This window comes from Erithacus rubecula (genome assembly GCF_903797595.1).
Source record: "Erithacus rubecula genome assembly, chromosome: 6".
Lineage (NCBI taxonomy): Eukaryota > Metazoa > Chordata > Aves > Passeriformes > Muscicapidae > Erithacus > Erithacus rubecula.
In genome coordinates, this window is record NC_136688.1 from 10,324,455 (window position 1) to 10,350,895 (window position 26,441).

At 49.5% G+C, this 26,441-nt stretch overlaps 1 protein-coding gene across 5 annotated transcripts in view; it reads right to left on the reverse strand.

Annotated features, from left to right (window-relative positions):
- Positions 1 to 22,871, reverse strand: part of DAGLA (diacylglycerol lipase alpha) — a 55,862-nt gene extending 32,991 nt beyond the window's left edge. The window contains exons 1-2 of one of the 5 annotated variants that reach the window (XM_079307601.1): positions 22,750 to 22,871; positions 20,221 to 20,310 (exon numbers count right to left, since the gene is read on the reverse strand). The gene's annotated coding sequence lies outside the window, so the exon portion shown is untranslated. Of the gene's footprint in view, positions 1 to 578; positions 686 to 1,035; positions 1,223 to 8,067; positions 8,087 to 13,728; positions 13,873 to 20,220; positions 20,311 to 22,749 lie in introns of those variants that run through there. The other 4 variants (XM_079307604.1, XM_079307605.1, XM_079307602.1 and 1 more) reach the window with 4 other exon arrangements.
- Between the last annotated feature and the right edge of the window lie 3,570 nt (positions 22,872 to 26,441).

The window sequence follows — 26,441 nt, forward strand, 5'->3', positions numbered from 1 at the left end:
CCATTACTGAAAAGCTGCACAATCCCCTCACATTCCAGGAGATTCCATAGTTTACAGGCTGCTCCCAGCCCATCACTCGGTTGAAGGAAACGCTCCATTCCACAAACAAAGCAAATGCAAAATTCCAACGCCATTTGGATTTCCACTTGCTCAGCACAGAATAATCAGAGCACTGGGTACATTCCAGCTCTACCTTCACTCCTCTGGCCATCTGGAGACTCCCTCCCAGCCCCATCGTGCCTGTCATTCACCACCCAGGATAGCTGGGATATCACAAACCCTGGATACACCTCCAGCTCTCTCGCTGCCTTTGGACAGCACTTCCCAGTCCAGCTCCGTTCCCATCATCCCTCGGCTGCATCCCACCAACGCACTTGCCAGAACTCTTCCACCCCTCCAGTTGGGCTCTCCCAGTTGCCACCACCGTCTCCCAGTTTGAGAAACGGGACATCGACGACAGCAACAAATATGCAATGTGGATTTCTTTATCCACGGCAACAGATGGGGATGGAGCACAGAAGCCTGTCACTCACTGTCACATATGGGAATGCTCACTGGGGAACTGTCACTCCACTTACCAGGCTCCCAGGGCAGGAACATTCCCAATTAATTCCCAAAGACTCCTGAATTCAAACCAGGAGGTTCAGGGCTTTGGCCCTGCTTTGTAAAGGAGGGAGACGACAGAAGGCCCAAAACTGGAAAACCCACCAGAAAAAGCTCTCACTGTGAGGACTCTTCAGCTTCATCCCAGCACAGCATATCCCAGGAACTGTGTTTAAGATGCTGAAGATATGATCCAGCAGAGGGATTGGGAGGAACCGGAAGGCTGGAGAGCACACAGCCCCGAGACCACTGACCCCGACTTTGAGACAGCGAGAACCCTCACACTGCCCCTAAAACTGCAAACATTCCCAGGCTCTTGAAAGCTGAATCCCAGTACAAGCAGCCCCAAGCTCCCAACACTGCAATAAGGGAAGCACATGCACAAGGAGTCCCCTCGGAGCCAGGCAAGATCTAGGGAAGCAGGAATCTTACATGGCATGTGGTCCAGCCGCTGTGCATCCTCCTCTCCCAGAAGGGTATTTCAGGAAAAGTGTATATCCAGGGAGACAGGCATCACAAGCTCAGGAGGGAACAGCAAACTCTTCCTGCAGCCATTGAAAATCCCACTCGGCAAAGGGAATCACGGTGTGGGAACCGGGATCTGCCTGCCGACAGAGCCGGGCATCATCCTCAGAGCGACTCCCTCCCTGCACCTCATTTATCCACCGGGAATGCCGAGAGCCAGAGGTCGTGACTCCCCCCTTCCACACCCCCCAGCACCCTCTGGAAGGAAGTGACATCATCCCTATTCTGAGGAGATTGTACGTGGATTGTGGGAAGGAGGACTGGGAGCGAGGAGCGGGCGATGCTGTCAGAGATGCGGAGCCGGGAGAGGAGGAAAACCGTCGAGCGGCACAAACCTCCTCCCTCTTCCCAGCGAGAAACCGGGAGCGCCGCCGGGAGCCCTCGGACACGGCCGTGCCAGCGGGCTGGGAAAGGCTCCTGCCCATGGACTCTCTAGTGAATGGCCAGGGGGAGGGGACTTGGATGGGACACAAAAGGGACACACAGAGGGGGCCACCCGGGCACAGAAAGGAGAGACTGTTCCAGAGGAGCCTCTCCCGGCCTTTCCAGCCGTTAATTCCTTGTGACATGCTCTGGGCTATGACAGGATGTGGGGGAAGGGGAGAATTAGCTGTCTGTAGGGAAAGGCTTAGGGAAAAGAGCAAGGGAGAAAAAACGCTACAGTGAGACAACATTCCAGCTAAACCTCGGAGACTTAGGCTAATCCAACAGCCCATCCCATCTGACATGAGCCTCCCAAGGGAGAAGTACACCAGGATATAAGCTGAAGGAAAAAGGCTGTGCCTGGATCCTGCATGCCAGGAGTCCACCCACACCACAGCAACACCCCCGGAGTCACCCACTCCCTCCACCCAAATCCAGGCAGGATTTGCTCCAAGCTCCCAGAATCACAGACTCCCGAGGCACCCACACAGCTCAATGCTCCAACCCCCTGCAATCCTCATCCCTGCATCCACAGTCTCACAAAACCCTGCAATGCCCCATCCCTATATCCAAAGGTCCATAAACCACTGCAATTCCCCATCCCTGCAAATCCCAATCCCTGCATCCACAGGCTCACAAACCTCTGCAAATCCCCATCCCTGCAACTACCCATCCCTGCATCCACAGACTCACAACCCTCTGCAATTCCCCATCCCTAAATCCACAGGTCCACAACTCCCAGCAATTCCCCATCCCTGCAAATTCCCAATCCTGCTTCCACATGCTTATAACTGCCTACAATTCCCCATCCCTGCATCCACAGGCTCGAAACCCCTGCAAATCCCCCTCCCTGCACTGCAGGTTCACAACCCCCTGCAATTCCCCATCCCAGCACCCACAGGCTAACTCAGCATTCCCACTTCCACCACCCTAAAACCTCCCCTGGTTCCCAACCTCCTGTGTTCAGAGCAAAAGATGGGAGGCCAAACCCAGGCTGAAATTTGATCTGCTGGGAGTTTTTTCTTTCTCTGCCAGATCCCTAGGTATGTCTGCATGGAGGGAGCCCTGCTATTCCAATATTCCTTCCCTACCTTTTCCCTCAGGCACAAGACCCAGGTATGACAAAGCAATCCCATCTCATCTCTGCCAGCCTCTTCCAGCTGGCCTTTGCAAATTCCAGAGTCCTCCAGTGTGACTCACCCAAGGAAATTCCCTCTAAAGAAGCCAGATGTTTGCCTTCACTGCCCAGGGCTACAGAATTCCCCCCAAAAAATTTGTTCTGCAGGTCTCAGTGGATGATTGCAGGTGTCACTAAAGGACAGAGCCCTTTGCTGTTCCACAGAAATCCAGCACAATGTCCTGGAATGCTGCCCCTCCCACAAGCTCTCTCCCTGGCTGAAATGTCACCATGCTCCTTGGGAATGTCCCAACCCCAACCTGCTGTCCCACTGGGAAGTTCAAGCCCAGGCCTGCCAGCTCTTAGCTCAACTTCTTGGGAAATGCAGCTACAAAACCAAAACCAAAGGAGCTGTGTGCCCTGGCAGCTTCCACAGTAGTATTTCCTTGGGAGAGATTTTCTGCTCTGGAGCAGAGGCGCTTCCCTTCTCCCTGAGAGCACATCCAGGTCACCTTGCCCAGGTGCTGGAGGTACCTGTCCTGAGGGCATAGCACGGATGCTGCATCCTGCTTTTCACTCTGCAGGATAACACACGGTTCACTTCCCTAACCAATGGAACTCCTGCCCCATCGGGTCACCCCAAATACTTCCTTCCTTACCAATATGTCCCACGTGGAATATGGGCTTCACACTCTAGGCTGGATCATTTCCTTGCAGCTCCCAGACCCCTCCCATCCCCAAGCACTCACTGGACTTGACGGAAATCATCAATTCCAGCTTGGATCCAACTCCATCAGGCCTCATCCAGCTGTTCTGAAGTGCTTTAAATGAGGCTCTTTCTGTTTCCGAGTTGGTTCCTCACAATCTGGGAATTGTTCTCGCCTTCCAGGGAGAAGGGGGATGGGATTATATCTATAGAGAATGTCCTGAAGCTGGCCAGAGAAATTTGCATGGAGCAGCTCTGCTCTGGAGCCAGGCTGAGAGAGCTGGGATGGCTCAGTCCAGCAAGGAAAAGGCTCTGGGAACCTGAGAGCCTCTTCCAGTGCCTAAGGGGGCTCCAAGAGAGCTGGAAAGAGCCTTTGGAATAGGGTATGGAGTGACAGGACAAGGGGGAATGGTTTCCTGCTGAGATGGTGTGGGTTTGGACCAGATATTGGGAAGAAATCCTCCCCTGTGAGAGTGGTGAGGCCCTGGAATGGATTTCCCAGAGAAGCTGTGGCTGCCTCAAACATGGAAGTGGCAAGTGCACAGGCTGGGCATAGCTTGGAGCAACCTGGGATAGTGGGATGTGTCCTTGCCCACAGCAGAGGGTGTCATGAGATGAGCATTCCATGTCCTTTCCAAACCAATACCCTCTTGAATTGGATTGGATACCAAGAGGGGACGAATTCCATGGCACCAAAGGAAGCTGAGTCCTTTCTGCCTTTTCCAAGGGGCAGGAAGTATCTGCTGCAAGCAGTGCCTGCAGAAATTCTTCCCAGGGGAAGAAGGCACAGCAGCTGCCGGAAGCTCGTGAGGAGAGCTCTGCCTTCACCAGAGGTGATTAAGGGAACAGATCCCCACTTTAAGGAATATTCCATGGATTCATTCATCATTTAAGAGCCATATTTATATGCAAATCCCAGGCAGGGATCACCTGCAAAAATCAATGGGGATATCTTCATGGCTACTTTGAAGATTCTCCTTGAGAATCTCCCATTTTCCAAGGAGAAGGGAACAAAATGAGTCAGTGGCAGAGCCAGGGAATTAAGCTTGGAGACAGGAAAGGTTCAACCAGCCTCCTGTGGCTTGGCACACTTTGGATGCAGCTCCCTCAGGATAAGGCCATGGCTTCACAATCACCTCTGCAATGTCATTGGGACAGAACTAATGGGATCAGCTTGGATCTGGAACTCCAGCACTGCCCACTGACACAAATTCCCAAAATAATCTCCGAGTATCAACTGACCTTCAAATCTCAGGGAACAAGAACTCACTTGTTTGGCCCACCAGCTTAACCCTAAAATCCTGGAATAAATTCCTTGTAACTGCAATAGTGATGGACACAAGATCAGTGCACCCACTTCCCATTGATCCATGTCCATCCCAGCTCACTCCTCCCTCAAATTCTTTCCCAAAGCTCCTTTGCCATAAACACATCAAGGTGCATGTTCTCCTTGGTTGAATCCATCCCCTTTCTCCTTAACTCCAAACTCTCCTGCCTTGGGTACAAGCAGGTCCCATGAATCCCACATTTCCTTCAAACATGCACAACATCCTGTTACATTGGGAATGATTCATTTTTAATCGTGGAATTATTTACTCTGGAATGTACCTCCTTGGAGTGAACTTGACCGCAGCAGTGGAGTTTTCAGGAAAAAATGGAACTATCTTGCAAACCTTAATGGATTTAGTGCAAGAGGATGGACAAACCCCAAAGGTGCCACTCCCAGCACTTATTCCCAGTTAAAAGCAGGATAAGTGATTCACTGAATCAAAGAAAAATAAGGAAATTCTCCACTTAGGAATGCACCTCCTCCAAACCAATTCTGAGACTGTTCCCAGGGATCCTGGTCCTACAAACCAGTGACACTGCACATCCTAATGGTTCTCCCCACTGGATATCCACTGACATCCCTGCACCACCCCATGTGCCAGGATTTGACCATAGCATCACCCTTAAGGCTGGAAAAGCCCTCAAAGATAAGTCCAACCATTCCTCCAGCATGGCCACCATTATCCCATGTCCCCATGTGCCACATCCACATGGCTTTTAAATCCCTCTGGAGCCTGCTCCAACGCTTTAAAACCTTTTCCACTGATAATTTTCCCTAATATCCAACCTAAACTTCCCCTGGTGCAATTTGAGGCCATTTCCTCTCATCCTGACACTTATTCCCTGGGAGCAGAACCTGATCCCACCTGACTCTGCCCTCCTGTCAGGGATTTGTGAAGAGTGAGAAGATCCCTCTGGATCCTCATTTTTTCCAGGCTGACTCCCCCAGCTCCCTCAGCTGCTCCTTGTGCTCCAAACCCTTCCCTGGACACACTCCAGCACTTCCATGTTCTCCTTGTGTCCACAGGGAGGATTCCAGATCCTCAAGGATTATTTCCAGACTTCAGCAACCTCATGGGGCATAAAGTAAGAGGTTTGTAGGGATAAGTCCATAAAGACAAGGATCACTTTGAGACAATCCACCCGCCCAAATGAAAGGGAGAATAATGCTTGGAAAGGGATGGAAAAGCCTCACTCAGATATTCAAGATCTCCAAGACTTTTCTCTTTGACCTCAACAGGAGCACACCTTACAGAGCTCCAGACTCATCAGCCTATGGAAAACCCAAATCCTGCACAAACACCTGGCTGAGAAACAAGGGAAGACACCACTTTCTTGGGAATCTGGGAGTGGAGAAGGAACTGTCCCACACAATGCCAGTGTGCTGCCAGGAATGGAGATAAAACCAACCCCCAATCCTTGTCTCGATGCCGGCAGATCCGCAATTCCACCCACAGCTTGTGCCAGCAGAGCCCACGGGCAGCTTCCCGACCGCTCCGAGCTCCGGCAAAAATAACGGCCAAGTTGCCAGGGGGGGGAAATGTAATAAATCCCAATTAATTTGGGATTTGAAATAGAACTCTGTGTTCTACAGGGGATTAAAATCCCCCACTACAAGAAAAGCTTGGCTGGAATGGGGTAGGGAATGCAAAGGGAATAGCTGGATAAGGTGATGGATGCAGGAATAAATGCTTCCAGCATCCAAAATCTGTTCCCAGGTGTGGAACAGCAGCTCATTCTCCTTGGATATAATTACTGGGAATCGCTGATCCTTGATTTTGTTGGGATATCCCACAGCTACACACAGAACTTGGTAATCCCTGGTTGGAAAGCACACAGCCTCTGAGTTATTTATAGCCAAAACTCCAAGGGCTGGATGAAGCCAGCCAGGGCAGATCCAAGAGGTGACCATAACTTAAACAAAGTGCATTTTGGATGGAATCTCATTGCTGTAGGAAAAGCTATTTTCCACTACAATCCTGGCAAATTCCGATCCCACAGTTTTATTTCACCCTGGAATGCTTATCAGCTCAGTCTCCTTTTCAAAAAGGCAGGAAAAAAGCAGAAGGAGCACATTTCCAGGTGAGATACTGAATTTGGAGGCACATCCCTGCTCTGGCACATCTGGAAGCGATGCCTTCGGGAAGAGGGAGGAGAAGCCCAGCCATTCCCAAAAGGAATTGCCTCTCTCCCCTCCTGCAGGCAGCTCCTTGGCTCCCTAGTTTTACGCTAGTGGGCAAACAGTTTTCCCAATAACTTGACTCATTGCTTCAGGAATTCCCTGGGGATGAGTCACATGCAGGGAAAGCCACCGGGAGCGGCGCCGGGACCACCGCTGCCAACACGGGGAGAGCGAAAGAAGTGGGAGAACACAAAATCCCTGCCAAACTCGGGAAAACTGTGTGGTCAACACCATTCCTTGGCACTCCTTCCCTGCTCCCCTCCCCACAAATGTGCTGGAGAGGAGAAGCGCATCCGGAGAGGCGGCTCCAGAGCCATGGGAATCGCCAGGGAGAAGTTCCCTCCACGTGCATCTGCTGGCATAGGAGGGAATGCTGGCTCTGTTCATCTCCCAGGAATGATCTTAAGGAATTTAAAGTAGTGATTATTTCCCTCCCTCCTGGCACTGGGGGGGAAGAGGGACACGCATGGAATTCCACACCCTCCAGCTTCTCACTTTATTCCCTGCTCACCAGCATTCCCAATTTGTGCTTTTTTCTGCATCACATCCCACAGGTCATCCCAGGAGTTTTCTTCTTCTCACATTCCATGACTAAGTGGTTAGGCAGGTACAGGCCCAGCTGCAAGTCAAAAATGCTGGGAATCAGGGCTATCTGGGAAGTTTTTTTGGGAATCTAAACCCAAATGCTTCTTTTCTCAAGACAAATTGTCCTCATTAAACAGAAATCCTGGATCTGTGACACTTCCAGGCTCAAAAACCTTGGGAATGGCTTCAATCTAAACCTGACCTGGATATGACCTATTCTTATTTTCCTGATGCTGCCTATTTCCCTCACTGTGTCCCTGCTTGTTTCCTTTGGCCAAGGACATGCCCTGTATCCCACATTTCTAGAAAGATGAGGTCATGGAGGTTGTACTTCCCAAAGTCCAAGTGAAACTTCCAACAGCCTATTTGAGGACCTCATTCTGTGGGAGTATGTCTAAGAGGGAATATTCCTGAATGCTGTGAATTCCCTGAAAATGCCAGGTCTGTGTTTTGTCTTTTCCTATTACTCCCCAAACCTTCCCAGACTGCCACCTCCCAATATCTTGGAAATCAATCTTGCACCTTATTAAGCAGAATCTGCTTCCTGGCTCTCATTTGATAAACCTACAGGAATATTTATGGATTAAAAAAACCAACCTTGAATTCATGCTTTTCCAGCAAGATTCTGTGAACTCATCACCAGCATCTAAAGGATTGCTGCTATCCAAGGGCTTCTTTCCACACTGAATCCAGGAGTGTATCCACTTTCACTTCCATGTTTACCCTGGAAGTAAGGATCAAACACCAAAGTCCTGTCTGGGGAAGGGCCAGGACAGGAACACCTGCACAGGTGGGGATTTTAAATGCACAACAGCAGGGAAGTGGGAATGCCAGAAATGTTCTTGGCTTAAATATAGAGCTGGAATATGAATATGAGCTTTTTCCTAAACTCAAAGGGAACATTTCAATTCTAACTCTGGATTTCCAACTGCAACTTCCCAAGAAATGTGGTTCTGCCCCTCCCATCCCACAGCTTCCAACTCAATGCATGGGAATAGTCCTGGTAGTAAAAGAAATCATCAGGCTGAGCATTCCAATCAGAAGAATCCTGCTTTATTCTCACCTGAAGAATGATTTTCCAAAGGAGGGTCTGCCCCAGCTCCCATAAAACTGCTAATCCAAAGAAAACAGGAGCAGGGAATGAGGGAGGGAAAGGCAGATTCCAGGTCTCCAGTTCACCCAAATGACAGCTTGGGAAAAATTTTCCTGCCTCAAGGGTTGCTCCTAGGAATAAATCACCTCTTCCAGTGCTTCAGGACCCCAAAATTCCAGTCCCCGTGGAGATCCTCAGGAGGAGCTCCCTCCTTCCACACCCCAACAGCTCCTCTTTCATCCCATCCCAAAAAGGCCCAGGAATTGTCCATTAGAAACATGAAGCTCATTGAGGAAGAACACATGGAAAACCATTAACAGTCCAGCAAATGCAGCTCCAACTCTCTCCCAAGTTTATGGAATTAAGTTTCAAATTCCCACCCCATGGAAATCAAATCCTGGGACTTACCAGCCTGCTTTTCCTCCAGCTGGTGCTTGGAATAAAGATGTTGGAATCACCAAAGGGAACAACAGCACTGATCCCACACATCTCCAGACTACCAGGACCAATGGATCAAATGCTTCCTTCTCCTTTCCCTAGGAATTTTTACCCATCCAGTGCTTCCCTAACAACAACTGAGCAACCTAGAACTGGAATCCTGCCAAGCTGAACTCTCCAGACTCTCCCCAAATCTCAGATCTGTAATGGAGAGCAGGAATCCTCTTTTCCTTTTGCTTATGTAAGCAAGGATGAATCAAGACCAGGCTTCCCTGATCCTGTGCCATATTTAAGCCTTAAATATATTTCCTTTTCCACATCCCCTTCTCCTTGGACACTCCAGGAGCTGCATTTCCAAATCCCAGCACACATATCCCTCCTCCTCACCACCCCCAGCTGGCACGTGGAGCTGATCCGCAGTTTCTCCTGGCCCTTAGGATCTGTGCTCTCCTGGCAGCCACAACACCCATCCCTCCCCAGCAGGGATCCAGCCCTGCCCACTGCTCCCCAGGGAGAGCCAGGAGATAGGGATTCAGTTTCAAACTCAGGAATTATTTAATTCCATAAGGCAGTTTTACATCTCCTTCTTAAGTTCCACAGTCCTCTGGTTTCCCAGCTCTGACTCCTGGAATTACTCACACATATTTACTCCAACTTTTTCCTGCTGACACAGATTCCTTGTGCTTGTTTCTCCCTGTGGATTCATCACTACAGATCCTGGAGTTGGAACTGCTGATTCCCAGCTCTACTCTCCAAACATCCAGTAAACTTGGTGCCACAGGAAGCATGGCCACACATTCCTGGTTGCAGCCATAGCACCAGGAATCTCCTCCTGTTTCCATGCTTATTCCCTAACTGACACTCCTGGTTGTCTCTGATACACTGACCTTGCTCAGCCTGGAGAAGTTAAGGCTCCAGGGAGACCTTGGAGCTCCTTCCAGTGCCTGAAAAGAGTCCAAGATTGCTGAAGAGGGACTTTGGATAAAGGAGTGACAGGCCAATGGGAATGGCTTCCCACTGCCACAGGGTGGAATTAGATGGGATATTGGCAAGAAATTCTTCCCTGTGAGGGTGATGAGTCCTGGGAATGAACTTCCCAGAGAAGCTCTGGCTGCCCCAATGCTTGGAAGTGTCCAAGGCCAGCCTGGCTGGGGCTTGGAGCCACCTGGGATAGTGGAAACTGTCCCTGCCCATATCTGGAGGACAGAACTGGGTCAAATTCCAGATCCTTTCCAACCCAAACTATTCTGGGGTTTTCCTCCCTGTTGCCACCACTCTCCATATTTCCATACACTCCTCTCTTCCCCTCATTTTGGGGGAGTCCTTCAGCAGAGCTTGGAAGGAACTTGGGAAGTTGTCACTCCAGGGACACTGTCCCTGTCCTCTTTGCCACCACCTCCAGACCCAGAATTCATTTGGAAAAGCCAGATAAGAGGGAGGTGAAAGGAGGTGAGGCAGAAGCAGAGACCCCACGTGACAAGAACAGAGCTGCAGCCAAAGGAATCCCCTGGAAAAGCATTCCTTGGCTCCAAGCAGCTGTGCAGGCAGGAACTGAACAGCAAAGACTGGAACTGACTGTTCCTAACAATTGGTTATACCACAGAAAACCAGGAACAAGCCTTCCCAAGCAAACAGGGAGCAGGAAAGATGAACTGTCCCCATGTGGGAATGCACCAGCTCCAGAGCTGGGCAATGCCAGACTATGGCAGGAGGTACCCAGAAACAGATGATCCAGAAGCTAAATCAACCACATGATTCCTAAAATATGGATAGAAGGATCCTGAACATGAGATGAATGTGCTCCTCCTAAAACTATCCCCGAATTCCAGATGGTTTGGGTAGGAAGGGCCTTGAAGCCCATCCCATTCCAGCCACCCCCTGCCATGGACAAAGACACCTTGCACTATCCCAGGTTGTTCCAAGCCCCATCCAGCCTGGCCTTGGACACTTCCAGGGATGGGACAGCCCCAGCTTCTCTGAGAAATCCATTCCAGACCCTGCCATCCTCACTGGGAAGCATCTCTTCCCAATATCCCATCTCTCCCTGCCCTATGGTAGTGGGAAACCATTCTCCCTTGTCCTGTCACTCCAGGCCTTTGTCCCAAGTCCCTCTCCAGCTCTCCTGGAACTCCTTTGGAGCACTGGAAGAGGCTCTAAGGTCTCTTCTGGAGCCTTCTCTTGTCCAGGCTGAACATTTGCAGCAATCCCAGCCTGTCCTCAACCCATGGCTGAAGTGAATTGGAAAAACATCACCTTTCTTGCAGCAAATGCCAGCAGGATCATCCTCAGGGCTGTACCTGGACTTCACACCTGGCTGCCAGACATGCTGGAGCACAGACAGGTAATCCCAATCCTTTTCCACTGAACTCAGTAACTCCACAGCTTTTAGAAAGCAAAGGAAAGCAATTCCATTTTTCCAAAGACAAACTGAGTTCAAATCTTGGCCATGGAAGTTGGTACCCTCAGAAAATGGGAAGGATCCCTGAACCAACAGCATAGGGATGCATTTTGCAATTGATTTCTCCAAGAGAAATCTTTCCCCCTCGTCCAGCAGATACAAATTCCAAATGAATTCCACACTAGAATTTATAACCCAAACAGGATTATAAGGAAAAAAGCTTTTATTGGATCTAATTCACGACAAGACCCTGGCTCCCAGCCCAACCACTTTGAGGCTGCTGGAAAAGAAATTCCTTTTTCCCCTCATTCCTGAGGCAAAGATGGTCATCCTGGTAATTAACTGGAGTGCCTTTGCAGAGATTCCTTTGGCAGGATTTGCCCAGGTGTGGATTTTTACCTCTTTCCTTTAATTATCTTCTAATTAACCATGAAGTATCCAATCATCCAGAGCTTTTTCAATTAAGCTTCAAAAGAAAATGCCTGGAAGAGCTCTTGGTGGGAATGTTCTAATCAGCCAGGAAGAGATCACAGGCACCAGAGTTGGGGTTTGGTGACTCACTCCGTTATTACTGGGGCAAGTGAACTTCCAAAGCCACAAAAAAAATTCCTTTATTCCACCTTTTTCAGTTTACATCCTCATCCCTGATCAGAGCTCAGAGGCCTGGGAGCAATGTGATATTGTAATTTCTGCAGGTGATTTAAGAATAATAATCAAGCTCTGAAGGATCATGAGTTAACCTTGTCCAGGTCTGGCTCTTCTCCATCCCAATCCCACACCTTTTTTTCCCCTCAGTTCCTTCCCTCAGCCTTAAATTCTGAGCACAGGCACAAGCTGAGATCTCCTACAATTCTTCTTGGGCAGCAAGGGAAAATATTCCCAGTCTTTCGGATATGGAGGAATAGGAATTTTGTCTGCATCCTCATGGAGATGTTTTAGAATCCCAAAACCCACAGGAGAAGCAAATTGTCCTCAAAATGCCAGGCTGAGACCTTCTGTACATCCAAGAGCACAGACAAATGGATCATGGAATTGTTCAGGTTGGAAAAGCCCTCTGAGACCATCCAGTCCAACATTCCTCAGCACTGTCAAGGCCACCACTATCCCAAGTGCCACATACACACAGATTTTAAACCCTTCCAGGAATGGGGATTCTGCCACAGGAGGCTGTTCCAATGCTTTGCAACCCTTTCCATGAAGAAATTTTCCCTAACATCCAACCTAAAACTTCCCCTAGCACAACTCTAGTGTCGCTCGTCACCTGGCTTGTCAGACAGCTTTGATATTTTTCCAAAATACCAAGAGAATTCCAAAGAAGGGATCTCTTGAGTGCTCCTAGCAGTCCACAGAATACCAGAAGCTTGTCACACACCTTCCCAGCCATGTCCATGACAGTCTTTCCCACATTCCACAGACAATACACCTTCTCCAGTGGGGAAAAAAATAAATCAATCAACGTCTCCAAGTGTTGACATTCCCATTTTTGCAACCTCAAGAGCACATGGATATTTAAAGATTTTATTTTCATTGCAAAGAGGGGAACAGCAGAGCAGACAGACCCAGGGAATACCCAGCTCCAGCATCCACCTTGGAATTGTTCAGCACAGGATGAACCCAAGCACTCCTTAAACTGGAGAAACTCAATGTCAACAGGTTTCTTCCTCCCTCCACTGTATTCCTTGCTCCCAGCTGGGATCAGTATTCAGCAAAAGAGTTCAAATGATCCTTCTGGAGTAAGGGAATAAGAATATGGAATGACACCAGAAATAACTCCCCCCTCAGTTACATGATTTCCTGGCTGGAATTTTCACGGTGTTCCAGCTGCCAGCCTGAAGCTGGAAAAGGGAAGAAGGACACTGGGATGACCCCATCCCTCCTTTCCATGAGAAGATTTTAAATGCCAGCACCAGCAGGCCACACATCCCTTCTTCCCTCTGTCCCTCCTCCTCTCCCTGATAAGCCAGGAAGGAGGCAACACAGCAAAATGGGAAAATTCCGTGTTTCCATCAGGAAAGCAGTGGGGGAAGGGGGAGAGAGAATCCAGGCTCTGAAATGTGTTGGGATAAAATCTCACCTCCACCCTCATGCAGCTCTTCCCAAGTCCACCACAGGATTTAGCATTACCAGGATGGGAGCCAAAGAATCCAGAGGTAAACATCCAAGAGAAAACAAGGAGGGAAGGGGTTGGAATCACTGGAAGAAGGCCAGCAGGAGCTGCCTCTTTAACACCCCTCCCTCAGCACCCAGGAATCCCATTCCTGCTCTGGGTTGCCAGCAAGGAGTGACCTCTGGAGAACACAGATCTGTCCACCAGCAGCACACAACTCACCCCTTTTCCCTCCTACAAGGATCCAACAGGCTCATTTCAGGGAAATCTGAGGCACAATTCCGTGATTTTCTGCAGGGAAGAACAGAAGCTCTGAATCCCCCACGTTTCTGTGGTGGGCTTGTCCCCCGCTCCAGGAGGAAGATGAAATCATGTTCCCAAAATAGTTCTGAGGAAAAAGGCTCCAAGGAAGGAAGGAAGAGCTCCCCTTTAACCAGAGAGCTGGAACTTCCCTGCCCTCCAGAGGGATGGATGAATTCAAATTCCATTCTACAGCAATGGAGACACGGAAAACTGAAGTATTAAGGTACCAAGTCATAATTAGTAACAGCCACTAATTAATGGAAAATCCAAATTAAGGAGGGAAAAAAAGACAACCCCGTTATTACAAAATAAGGGATGACAACCCTCAGACAGAAGTCCCAAATCCCAGATTTATGACAAATTAAGGGATTGGGTCCCTCAGGCAGGAGACCCAGATGTGCTGACCACAACCCAGCCATGGTGCAGTGACAGAAGAGCCCTTGGGAAGCTCCCACAAGGAAAAAACTGCACAGCTGCTACAACCAGAATCCCAACACACCAAAACCCAGGCCCCATCCCATGGCAGGTGTCTGTTTTCCATTGGATTTGGCTGAAAACTCGTTTAAAAAACAAGTTGTTCCTTAATTGACCTCTCATCTTTTTCCCACTTCAGTTTTCCAAGCAAACTTTGGGACTGGAATTCCTCATGCCTCGCACAATGCAGCTGTTTTCCCAAATTTCCCCCTCCTCCCAACCTTTCTGAACACGTGGGGCAATATCCCCAGGAAGAGGCATGCAGACAGGACAGGGCAAAGTCCCATATTCCTTGGGAGCTACTTAAACAACAGCTGCACTGGGAAAAAAATTCCAATTTCTCTGCCCTGAACATCTTATCTGCTTCCAAGGAGGTGGGAAAAGCAGATTCAGGAATAGCTTTGCCTGGAAAACTCATTCCAAGGGGGTTCCTAACCCTGCCCCACAAGCATTTGAAATCCAGGGTGGTCTTTTTGCTGCCCCTCTCCTAAAAAAAGGGAGCTCTGAGCTGCTGAGGCTGCAAAACAACAGCAGGGCGGATTCGGGCATCTCCTTATCCAACTTGTAATTAACTCCAAGGCCACAGAACAGCCTGGAATGGGAAAACTCAGAGCCAAGCAGGAGAGAAGGAATCTTGGTTTCCCACTTGAGTAAGAAATTAAATCCCTTTCCCACCTTTCCTGACAAATAAATGAGAACTCCAAGACTTACAACACCCTGTTCCCATAGGAACATGAGAACTTCCAGCCTCATCCCCTTTTCCAAGGGCAGCAACGTCTAATGGAGCCTCAGGACCAGGAATACTACAAATATTGGGAAAGGTAAAGGAACACCTCTTTCATTTCTCCTCCTAAAATGGAGCAGCAGCCACAGCTCTGAGGGCCACCGAGTCCAAATTCCTCTCTCTTCCTCTCTCCTAATGGGATTTGTCACTTTTTCTCTTAAAAAAAAAAAAAAAAAATCCTGAGTTTCAACAAAAGTTCCAATTTGAAATGGGTAGGAAAACCCTTGCAGTGAGGTGCAAGGAGCTGAGCAAACACCAGGGTAGCTAAAGTACAGGGAAACAAATGGTCATGTTGCCTGGGAACGGGATCTCCTGCTTCTCCAGTCCTGGACAACCAGGAATTCCAGTATCCCACCCTCTGGCACAACACCTTCTACCTCCAGACACTGAGGCAGAAGATCCATCTGCTTTTATCCTATCCATGTAAAACTTCCAGGCCCTACACACTGGAATGGTGAAAGCATTCCAGAAAGAAAAGGAGATTTGCTCCCTCTCTCCACCCAACAAAATTCCCTAAATATTAAGGTTTAGCCAAACAGCACCTGCTGGAAGAACAAAGGCCAACTCACAGTTTTTGGGAATGGTGAGCCCTCGTGCTCCGGAGCAGAGGCTGCAGGGCTGTGCTCTCCATGCCAGGCAGGAGGGAGTGTTTTGGCCCAGCCCCAGGGAACTCAGAGCCGAGTGGTTCACCAAACAAATCCACGTTAACATTGGGATTTTGGTGTCATAATTCAGGTGCTTTCAGCTGAAAAGGTTCCGGATTGCTCTGACCACACCCCTCCATGCTTTTTGTACTCCAAAGGGCAGCATTTCCCAGCTCTGGCACACACAGTGCAAAATCCTGCTTCTACAGGAGCAGGAACCAGGATGAGCTCTTCCCATTCCATCTGGTTTTCCAAACCCCACCTATCTAGGCTTTCCTGGAATGAGAGGCCTCATTTCTTAGCAGTGGGAAGTGCCTCTCGCTCTTTTCAATCCATATCCTGCTTCCAAGGGCTGATCAATTAAGAGTTAACAAGGAAATAAAAATGAGGAGAGCATCTGGAAAACGGCAGGATAAACAAAACGACAGGAGCTGGATTTCAATGATCCTACAATTGACTCGCCCATTGCTCAGCATCCCAAGGTTTTAGGAGGATAACTGGCTGAGGACAGTCCAGGATCCCTGGTGTTGGGGAGATTCCCACGTTCCCTGGGGCGACTCCGCCTTTTCCCCAGCCTGCCCAGGTGGAGCCTCCCAGCACCTCGCCCGCCCGGTCGGGGCGGCCACGGAACGCTGCGCTAATCCGGCCCTCGGGATGAGCATCCAGAGAACAAACACAGCGCGTTCCCTTCCGCCCTCCTGAGCCTCACAAGGCTTTGGGTGAGCCTGCAGTCGTTAAAAGCCACCTCGGATCAGTTCCGCTGCCTCAACCCCTCAGTGCATCCCAAAAATCCCGAACTGCGAGTCCATACTGCGCTTCGGATGCCACAACTCCGAAAGTTCACTTCCCTGTCTTGTCACCCCCCAAGAGAAAGAAAATCTGGCAGGATCATCCCCCTGAGGACCAAACTAAAGCTCGTGTGTCCCAAGGAATAAAGGCTAAATGCGAGAATCCTTGGAGTTCCTACCCAGGAATGGCTGGGAACCAGGGTTCCAGGCCAATCCAGGGAACAAACATCCAAGGAGCCAGCAAATCCATAGGCACAAACCATGGGTTGTAGTATGAAGGACATGGGAAGAGCTGGGAACATCAAACCCCTCAGGAGTGCCTGGTCTGTACATAGAGAATCATGGAATTATTAAAGTTAGAAAAGACTTTTAGGATCATCAAATCCAATAATCAGTCCACTAACCCATGTTCCCAAGTGTCACATCCACACGGATTTTAAATCCCTCCAGGAATGGGACTCCACCAGTGCCCTGGGCAGCATCTTCCAGTGCTTTACAACCCCTTTCACAAAGAAACATTCCCAATATCCAACCTAAACTTCCCTTGATTCAACTTGAGGCTGCTTCCTCCTGTCCTATCATTTGTTTCCTGGGAGAAGAGCCCAATTCCACCTGGCTCCCACATCCAGTCATGGAGTTGTGTGGAATGAGAAGTTCCCTCAATCCTCCTTTTCTCCAGGATAAAAGATATCCTGCAAACTCACACATTAGATAACAGAGAAACTTCCAATGTTGGCATATTCCTGATATCCCTCCCCAAATTCCTGCTCCCCACCTCACAAGGGAATTTCACCGACTCTGCCAGTATTCCTAAGAGGCTCCACACTTACTCAGCCGCCCAATTCCTGAGCATTTTCTGCAGCTTCCTACGTGCTTCCCACCTCTCCTCATTCTTCCACCCTCATCCACGGGGAACACAAAGTCAGAGCAAAGCCCCAGAGAATCCCAAAATTCTCCTTGCCAGCTGGGATTCCATAAGGTAAAGAATTATATGCAACAAATCTCTTTATCTCAGGCTCTTTCAGGCCTTGGAATAACCATGGATAACACTGGATTTGGGGATGTGCCCATTTCCTACTGAGTTAAATTCAATTATGGCACTGGAGGTGTTCAAGAGAGCTCAGGGAGAAAACATGATCCCTTTGTTTTTTAAGGGCCAAAAGACTCTTCTCCAAAAGCAACACATTAATCCAGGAATAGCCATGAAATTTACAGGGAAAAAGGTTTTCCAGACAAAGCAGCCTGTGGCTTCCCACAGTAGTTTTTACACCACAATTCCACAAACGGAAAGGGAATTTTGCCCCTGGATTTGTCAGTGAATTTTGAGGAAAGCTCTAATCCTTCCAGTTTTGGAACATGGATGCCTCTTTTTCCACTAGAAAATAAGGGGAAACTGACAAAGGTAGAGGGAAGAGCAACCCCGCAGAGCACAGAATCTCTCCAGGAAATTTTCCCTTATTCCCTACTCTATCCAAGGAAGAAAATGAGCAGCACAAATCAGATTCCTGCTCTTATGAGAAGTTTTTTTCCTTCCCCTGACAGGGCATATGTTTTCCCCTCTCCAAGGAAAAATCCAGTTCATCCCTGAATGCTCTCATTTAGGGAAATGCTGGCTGTCATTAGCGGATGCTCCGGTGCCATGGAGATGCTGACAAACAACTGAATCAGCCGGAAAAAACCCGGAGTCACAAAAAGGGGAATGTGCTTCCAAAGGTTCAACATGGCCCAGTGGCAAATAAAGAACATTTATAGGATATATCACCAAGAAATAGGGTGCCCAGGGAAGCTGTGGATACATGGAAGTGTCCAAAGCCAGGTTGGATGGGGCTTGGAGCAACCTGGGATAGTGGGTGAGCTTTAAGGCCCCTTCCAAACCAAACCATTCCAGGATTCTAATCATGGGATCCAAGCAGAACAGGGTACACTTTTTCAGGACAATCCCTGGCTGGCTGAGATGATGGAAACTCCCAAGCAGCACCTTGTTCTGATTTCCTGGGAGGAGAAAGAGTTCATTTCCCACGGGAGAAAACAGCACCAATTTGCAGGATCATTTAGCAGACCCAATGGGAAAAGCCAAGCCTCCAGAGGCTCCCAGTTTGGAGCTGAAATCCATATTCCAAAAATACATCCAGGCTGTGTCAACACCAGGGACCTGGGCTGCAAAGACAAGCCGAGGCAGAATAATAAATTTCATCCCAAAGGATGCACTGCTGTGGAAATTCCAACTTCCAGCAGATAGGGAGCAGCAGGACACATCCAAATGGGAACCTTCCAGGGAAGAAAAGCACCTTTCAGTGAATAAAGGGCTGAATTCACCCCAACCTCCCCATTTTTCTATTTACTGCACTGAACTATAATAGGAATGTCCTGAATTTTCCTGTTTCTTCCCATTATCCAGTTCAAATGTTTTAAGGTGGCCTGAGGGATTCAGCATTTTATTCCAAAAGAACAAGAATAAGGATTCTGTCCTGCAACATGCCTGGATCTAATTCAGGATCACACAGGTCTGTGGTGATAATAAAACCCCCATGCCAAGAAATCCCAAGGAAACATGTTCCAGAGGAAAAAAAAAAAGTCAAGGAACATGCTCATTCAAGGTGGGATTCCCAAATTTACTGATGGCTACAAGTGAGTTGCACTGAGATATTTGCCATTGACTCCTGATGAAATGGTAAGTGGAAAACATCAGGAAAACTTGGAATTGAAGGCTCTAAATTACATCTTGTATTCTGTTTTCAGGGGAAGAATTCCTATGGAGTTCAAAGCCATCACTGAGGAACCCACTTGTTTTAATTCCACACCAAGGGAACACGCAGGAACCCAAATCTCAGCTGAAAGGGAACAAAAAGTCAGGAGTTTTCATGCAAGTCCACAAATCTTTGAAGAGGAGCTCAGAAGGCTCCTCAAAGAAAGGAAAAAATGCCAATGGATGGGGCAGGATGGGGATTTTCAGGGATCTGCTGGAGCACAAGGGCAGTTAAGGAAGGATTTGAGTTAAAGAAGAAATTCCTGGATTAAGAGCCCAGGACAGAATTCCTGACAGTTTCTGCTGCCATGCAGATTTCCAGCTCCTGCTGCAAGGAAGAGGAAAATAATCCAAAGCTTTTTTTATTTCATCTTTCCAGAGTCATCCAGAGGTAAGGGATCCATGTGCCTTCCACTGAAAGGAGGGGAGAAAGGAAAGGAGGAAAAAGGAATGCCTGAAGGTACAGGGCACATTTTTCCTAAAACTCTGTGGGAATTACATCCTGTATCCAAAATCCCCACTAGGATCCAGCAGCATTTCTGTCCATATTTCAGGGCAGAATACTCCTCAGCAAGGCAAACTTTCCCATTTCTTACCAAAACCTGGAAAACCATCCTACTTTCTTCAATTTTCAAAGTTCCAAGCTGGGCAGTGCTGCACCTGGCAAATTTTCAAGGATTTTTTTTTTCCCCTGATTTCTCCTTAAAAATCCACACAATAACATATAGAAACACACCTAAATGAACAATATAATGTATGGAATAACAAAATTATCAGCTCCAACTGGCCTGAGTGAAGAGCCTGATTGAATCCCATCTATCCCAGCAGGAACAAACATCCCGGCGCTCTCCGCAGATCCCACAAAAGTCCATTTGTCACACTTCCAGTGGCACAAAGGCCACTTTCATCTGCTCCCAGCTCCCAAAAAACTCCAGCCCTGCAGCTCCAAGAGCAGATTAAAATGGTTTCACTCACCCCATCTCAACTGCTGTGTCTTTAACTGGAAATTCCTCAAGCTCCAGGGCTCAATCCAGCTCGGAATGCTCTCATTCATCAGCTGGATCACTGTTGGGAGCAGAGGTGGAACCAAGAGTCATTTATTTGGGAAAGATAGAATGGGAAGGGAGGAAAAGCAGGGTGCAGACTCCCCAGAGTAAAACTGGTCTAGGGGAGGGACAAAGATTTAATTCCCCCCCCCCCCCCCCCCAAAAAAAAACGCCTTCAGACAGCACAGGGATGTTTGGGACAGAAGAGAATTCCTGCTGGTTTAGTCCAAGGAAGTTTCATAAATAACAGCCAGGCCTGGGAATGACTGGAAGCTTCTCCAAACTCTTCTCCATTCAAAACTGAGTAGCACTCTGAGCTTTATACCCTCCAACTTGAACACTTTTACTCCATACACCCTTCCAGCTGCCTGGAAAAGACCCTCAAAACCCAGGATTATGCCACTTTAAGGAAATATTTCTAAGGCACACAAGCCTTAAATCCTGATTTTGCAAATCCATACAATGATACGGCAGCTCTGAAATCCAAGTGACCTCGTTTGGAGCAGCCAGCTCCCAATTAATTAACCTCCAAGGGGAGGGAGAGCACAAGGAACAGGATTGAGATTCCCACACAAAGTCCAAAAAAAAAAAAAAAACCAAGCAGGGGAGGGGTGTTTTGGTTTGGCCTTTTTTTTTTTTTTTTTTTTTTTTTGGTTGCTGTAATTGTTTATCCAGGGAATTTTAACAAAGTTCTCAAAAGAAAGGATTTTATTGGTTTTTTACCCCACATTTTTGGTCATTGGGAGGAGCATTGTCACCCTTCCCACTTTCCCTCCTGGCACAGCATTTCCCTTAAATCCCATCATTGCACAACTGCTCCTTCCCAGCCCTCTGGAAAGGGAATGGGTGGACACAGCCCAGAGAAGTTTCCCTTTTCCCAGCAACCACAGAGCTGCCAGGGATTTATAAACCCTGTCTCCGGGATTCAGATGTGGCTGTGCAGGTAGCAGGCAAAAAAGTGCCCAGTGCCTTAATTTAAACTGGAATTTGGGACAAATCTGGATTTTTTTAGGTCAGTGCTGACAAAATCAGTACTTGCAGTACATAGTTCATATTCTTAAATCCATAATTTTGACCCTCTGGAGTAAAATTTTGGAAAGCAGAGCTGTCAACTATCAAATTTCCAATATAAATTCCTATTTAAAAGGGGGATTTTATCCTGCTCCTTGCTGAAAGGTTTGGACTGCAGAAATTCCAGGTTATTTTTATCATTTACCAAGTAACAAATGCTTTTCCAAGTCTCTTGTCCCTGCTGGGCATTCCTGACCCCCTGAGCCATTCCCAGTCCAAGCTGGACCTGCTGGAATTTCACCAGCAGCTTCAAGACCCCCGTGCAACTTTTATGGCACTGAACACCAACACCTGGCCCAACAAACACCTTCCCCTAGATCAGGTTTCCCACTTGGAAAGTTTTTTCCAGCGGTGTCCACAGGATACACATTTCAGCCAAGCCAATGCCAGAATCACAGAGAGTCCGAAGCTTTCCAAGAGCCACTTCCCACAATTTCATTATCTCCCATTTAACAACGCTCAGCCTGACCACAAAAACTCAGATGCTTCTCCCTGTCCAGCCAGGAGGATGCAGCAACTCATTCCCACTGAGTTTCATCCAGGGAAGAGATGAATATTCCCGCCTTGGAATACACCTTTCCTTTAAAACCATTGCTCAGAGTTTTGCTGCTTTCATGTCCCAGGGTTATATATCCCACCCTTGGGAATCACTGTGTGATTCCCACCTGGAGCAGGCTGTAAGGACCACAGTGTGCACCAGGCTAGGCAATCCCCATTCCCATATTCCCAGTGCCAACTGAAGCCTGTCCCAAATACACCAGCAGGTACTAATTCCCAGAATTGGGCACAGCGGGAATTCTGGCTGAGAGCAGCCTGGCAGCATCCCAGCTCCAGGATCTCGGAGCGACATCTCCCTTACTTTTATAAGGATACTTTTATAAGGATGTATCACTTCTGCAGCCGCCTGCCATCCTAAATTTGGGAATTTTACGGCCACGGCTCAGCATCCACCCGCGTTGCTCAAGTCAGGTACCATTCCCTGCGGGAAGTAATAAAACCTGGGAGGAAGAATCCTCGTGTCACACCCACACCGCAGCTTCTCCTCCCTGGACATCCAGCAGCACCGCTCCCGCCTCCCTCCGCAGGATCCCGAATCCCGAGCAGCAATCCCGGGATCACCTTCACGCCTGGCACCTGCCGGGGGCAGGATGGCGGCGATCCAGAGGCGCAGGTGGAAACCCGCCGCTCCCCGCGGGCCGCGGGCCAAGGGAGCGGGGCCCTCCCGGCGGGAATGCCGCGCTCCGGGCGGGATCCAGACCCTGCGGCGGCCGCGGGCCTGCACCCGAGCGGGGCGAGGGGCGGCGGCGTCGCACCCCCGGCCGTGGCAGCGCCCTCCCGGCTCCCCCGCACCTGCCGCCGCCGCGCCGTTCCCGCCGCCGTCCCTCACCTCGCTCCCGCTGCAGCCGCCGCCTCGGGAGCGCCGCGGCCGCCGCCGCCTCCTCCATGCCGGGGGCCCTGCGGCCCCCGATTCTCCAACGCCGCCTCCGCCCTGCCGGGGCCGCCCCCGCCTCGCCGGGGCCGCCCACTGCGTCAACTGCGTAAGGGCCGCTACGCAACCTGCGGTCGCCACGGCAACGAGGGGTGCGGGGCGCGGCGGCGCCTCCTGGTGGCGGCCGGCGGTAGCGCCGCGGGGCGGGGCAGTCCCGGCCGGGCGCGGATTCCAGAGGGGAATTCTCACTGGGATCCGGGCAAACCGCGCCTGCTGCGGGCAGAGAGCTCTGCTGGGCTCACTGCACCTGCGCTAGCGAAATTACCGCGGAAGGATCCCACAAGAACCAATTCCCTTGGGAAAGAGCTTCAGGACCACCGAGTCCAAGCTGTGGCAATTCCCGCCTTGTCACCCAGCCCGGAGCACCGAGTGTCACATCCAGCCATTCCTCAAACACCTCTGGGGATGGGGACTCCACCACCTCCCCGGGCAGCCCCTTTTCCAGTGTCTCATCACCCTTTCCATGAAGAAATTCCATGCCTTGTTCCCTGGGAGCACAACCCGGCTCCAACCTGCCTCCACATCCCCTCCAACCAGGGAATTTAGGGAGCATTAAAATCTCCTCTCAGCCACACCTGGGGCTCTCCCAACATCCCTTCCCCTCTGGAAAACTAGCCAGCACAGCTCTGCTGTCTCCCTCATGGAACAGTGCTTTCAATGCCCAGCATGGAAAAGCAGGGCTTTCCTTTTATCAGGAAGTGTTCCCAAGAAAGATGGTGAGCCTATTCACAAGAGTGTGGAGTGACAGGAAAAGAGCAAATGGCTTCCCAGTGACAGAGAACCGGGTTAAAAGGGATATTGGGAAGAAATTGGTCAGGCCCTGGAATGGATTTTCACTGGGGAAGCTGCCCCATCCCGGGAAGAGTCCCAGGTCAGGCTGGAAAAGCCTTGGAGCAACCAGGGATAGTGGAAGGTGAATTGCCCACGTCAGGGACTGGAATGGGATGAGCTTTAAGGTCCCTTCCAACCAATCACCATCTTCACAAAACAAAAAATAGAGAACAACAACCCCACAAAAGACCTACAAGGATGGACACACACCACAAGAACCATCCCATCTGGGAGGAAGGGCAGCAATTCCCTTTGAACATGGCAGCTGCCATCATCCAAGGACACAACTTAGATGCTCCTACTGAAGCAAAAAAAAAAAAAGGCATTGAAAAATAGCAAAAAAAAAAAGAGAAAAAAATCTCTGTCCCAGAAAAGCTGATCCAGCAGGGAATAGCAGCACATCATTGCCTGCCCATTCCTCCTTAAAGCAAGTGGAGCAGCCTTCAAATGGTCTAACTGGGTGATATCACCGTACCTGGGAAATAAAACAGCCTGACAGGGGCGGAAAAACATTCAGGAAAGGCTTTGAAGCTCCGGAATTCATTTGTGCCGAGGCCTTTGTATCCCGTTCAGGCAGAAAAATCCCACTCAGGCTCATTCCGAGTCCCTTTATCTTCCCAGACAGGTGCAAAGTGGCTCCGGTTTGGATGAAAAGCTGCTGCCAAATTTAGCGTTCCCACAAATCGTTTCATCCAGCCCGTGGCACTTCCAAGGTCTCCCTTCGGCAGGGTCTGCTCCCAGCTGGGCAGGCACACCTGGAAGCCCCAAAACCTGGAGGAGACAGAGGGAAGAAGTTCAGGAAGACTGGAAATTACTAATTTATTCAGGGAAATGCAGTTGGAAGCCCTCGAGGCTTTCCGAGGGGTGGGATAGAGCACATCCCAGCCCAGATCCTGCCAATTAATGGGCACAAGGCAATTAATCCGATACAGCTCGGGATTCCTGTGATCCAGCAGCTCCAGCTGCCCATCTCCAGCCTGGCTCCACCGAATTGCAAGGGCCAGATTGCATTTATAGCCCAGCTCCAGCATCAGGACTCATCCCAGGGATCCATTCCCTGCCTCCTGTATGGCAGTGACACCATTTACAGGCAATTTCGGAATGTTGTGGATAAAGTGGATGCCTTAACGTTCCCTAAAGCATTAAGGGAAGGATTAATGCCCTGAGAAATCCCATTTTTTCCTAGCTGTCATGACACGGAGGGCGGGTGGCGAAGCATTTAAGGGAATTAAGGAATTAATTTGAGCCTGTCACAAAAGATGTGATGTTTGCATGGATCTGTCCCCACCTCCAACCTCCTGGAGCAAATCCATTAATTTCAGAGCTTCCTAATGTGTGGGAAAGGTTGAGTCTGGGTTTAAAAGCCTGGGGCAATGGCATGGAGATGTGTGCACATTCCTGGCAATCCCACACCTTCAGAGGCATATAAAGGAGAGTTAGAGCATCCCAGACATCCATCAGCTCTGTTATCCCTGTGGATGCAGCATCCCCATGGAGGCATCACCATCCATTTCACAAGGAAACCTCCAAAAGCCCCACTGGCTTTTGTGGTGCTCTTCCAGCTGGAGAATCGTTCCTCAACACATGGATATGGCACAAGCCTGTTCCACATCACAGCCTTGGAATTGTCCATATCAGCTCCCAGGGAAAGTCTGGACCACTGAAGGCAGACTTAGAGCTCTGGAGATTCCCTGGAATGTGCCAGGAAGGATTCAATCAACAAAGGAATCATCCAGCTCTGCTGATCCCCATGTCCTGAAAAAAAGCCAACAGATCCCAGGGTTAAGGATTCTCCTGAACCTAAAAGCAAACCAACCCCTCCTCCAGGGAATTTGGACAAGGAACAAGGCTCCAGGAATAGCTGGGAACATGGGAAGCTTTTTATTATTATTCAGTTTGTTGTCGTTGCCACCGCCCCCAAGCACAGCACATCCAATCCCACTGCTCCGAAATCCTGCTCCTGTTGGGCTCCCAGTCGGAGCCAGACGCTCCGTTACTCCCAGGGTAATGAGCCCCTCTCCTCCTCCACCCCAACCCTGCCAATTTCCTTCAGCTGCTCCATTAGGATTACAATAAATCATCGGGAAATTGCATGAACAAGGCTGGGAGTGCAACAGCCTCCCCAGCGCAGGGATTCCAACATCCAGGTTATCCAAACCACCTCCTCTCTCCTCCCTCCCTGCAAACACCAGGCTGATCTCCATCACCCCTGGAGCAGGCACAGGCTGTTCCAGCTGGCTGAATTCCAAGTGACAGCAACAAGTGTCTTGGGAAGGTGTTTTTGTCGTTCTCAAAGGAGACAGACCACCAGGGAAAGGTGGACAGCAGCATTATCCTGACATTCCCTCCAGGGGGAAAATTCCAGCAGCTCACCCACTGTCTCTCACTCTCTATGGAATATCAGTTAGTGAAGAAGTGGGGCTGGAAAAGCCCTCCAAGATCCCCGAGTCCAACTCTTCCAAGGCCACCGCTAAACCACGTTCCCAAGTGCCACATCCAAATGGGGTTTAAATCCCTCCGCCCCTGGAGCGTGTTCCAATGCCTGACAACCCTTTCCATGAAGGAGTTTCCCTCCATACCCAATCTAAATCTTCTCTGGCACAAGCCGAGGCTGCTCCCTCTGTGCAGCCGACTGTAATTCCACACAAAATTCCCACCAAACCACAAGGAGTTTGGGGAAAAAAGCCACAGCAACAGGGATCCCTGTCCCCCATTCCCATGTCACCAAGCAGGAAGTGCCTGTGTTTGCTTCCATCCCT